This window comes from Vulpes lagopus, chromosome 1, assembly GCF_018345385.1.
Source record: "Vulpes lagopus strain Blue_001 chromosome 1, ASM1834538v1, whole genome shotgun sequence".
Taxonomy (NCBI): Eukaryota; Metazoa; Chordata; class Mammalia; order Carnivora; family Canidae; genus Vulpes; species Vulpes lagopus.
This window is the reverse complement of record NC_054824.1, coordinates 49,402,798-49,404,473: the sequence shown is the minus strand read 5'-3', so window position 1 is coordinate 49,404,473 and position 1,676 is coordinate 49,402,798. Positions and strand designations below refer to the sequence as shown.

The following is a 1,676-nucleotide window of genomic DNA, read 5'->3' as shown; positions in this document are numbered from 1 at the left end:
TAAAATGAAAAAACAACCACAGAGGGTCAGGAAAAGGGCAGAAAACATTTGTCAATTATATATCTAATAAGGGGTTAATTTTCAAAATATATAAGGAACTCAAAAGACTTAAAAGCAAAAAAAAAAAAAAAAGAAAGAAAAAACAATTTAAAAATGGCCAAACCCCCAGTCCCAGAGCCTCAGCCCGCAGAGGACTGGGCAGGCTTCCCGTCGAGCCTCCGGCTGCCTGACGCTCCAACCCAAGGCCCACCTTCTCCCACCACCTTCCTCTGTTCCCACGGAGGAAAAGGAATCCTAGAATATGTCCCATATCCAGAAATTCCACTCTTGCGATCTCTTTGTAGATGCAAGTAAGGGTGATGCTCTGCTTCCTGCTGGCACTGAGGTTCTAGCCATGTAAGAACCCAACAGAGAAATGGCAGGAAGACCCTTTCTACTGTCTAAAAAATTGCTGATGATTACGACAAAGAGAAGCTAGAGAAGGCGTTTAAGAAGAAATCTGCCTGCAGTGGTGCTGTCTTCCAGAATATGGAGAATTCAGGTCCCGGGCAACCAACAGGAGAGCACGGGCCGGTTCCTCCGTCCTAGAGAATGGACTGGCGAGGGATGACCAGCTGAAGGTTCATGGGTTTGAAGTACTTTGGGCTCCCTGAAGCCTAAGTGAGGATTTCCTTCCCGTGAACAGAATTCTCCTCTGTCCTTTGTTGCAAGTTTAAAAACCTCACAGCTTGTGTAATGTAACCATTTGGGGTCTGCTTTGGACTCGGGCTCGTCTAACTCCCTCGGGCAATAAAGTGAGAAGAGCCAGGCCGCCCAGTACTGAAGTCCCTCGTTTAAACAGAGGTCACGCCCGAACCCAAGCAGTCACCAGCTGTGCGGGTCCAGCCCGGAGCCCCCAGATCACAACCAGCTGTGCCTGGTCAGAAGCCCCTCAGCTCTCGCTCTTCAGAGTTCCCTGCCCAGAGAGAATGTCGACACCTGAAGAGCCTGCGGTGAAGGGAAGGGGACCGGATGGGGTCATACAGCACCAGCAGCCGTGCTGCCAGACCGAGTCGTTGGCAGCGAAAGAAAGATCCCTGGTGTCTCCCACCTGGCCGGATGGGCAGAGCTCAGAGCGGCCACCCTCCCCCTAGTGAGGTGTGCTGGGACATCTGTTGCCACCACAGTCTTGTGGGCCTGACAAATCCCTCGCTCACTGACGTCCAAGCACCAGAATGTGAGGCCCACCTTCCATCAGAGTTAAACTTTTGACGGAGGAATAAACCTCACACTGAAGGATCAGTCGCGAAGCTGGCTGTCGAGCTTGCAACTTATTAGGAACAGCGGCCCAATGGCACGTGGAGTAACAGCCTGGTTTGGGTTTATTTTTTTTCTTTCGGTTTTAATGTTACAAAATGCCTTCGAGCCTTTATTTAAATAAAACTGGTGTTGGGGCACCTGAGGGGCTCAGTCTGTTAAGTGCCTGCCTATGGCTCAGGGCATGATCCCAGGGCCCTGGATCGCCCCCCTTCACCGTGGGCTCCTTGCCCAGGGGGGAGTCTGCTTCTGCCGTCCCCCCTGCTTATTATATGCGTTCTCTCTCTGTGTCAAATAAATAAATGAAATCTTTTAAAAAATACAAACTTGTTTTCAGAAACAAAAATAAATGGTCAGAGAAATTGGGTGTGGAGAAAGGG

At 50.1% G+C, this 1,676-nt stretch overlaps 1 pseudogene; it reads left to right on the top strand.

Moving 5' to 3' along the window:
* Positions 1-301: 301 nt before the first annotated feature.
* Positions 302-653, top strand: LOC121486658 (annotated as a pseudogene).
* The last annotated feature ends 1,023 nt before the right edge of the window (positions 654-1,676 follow it).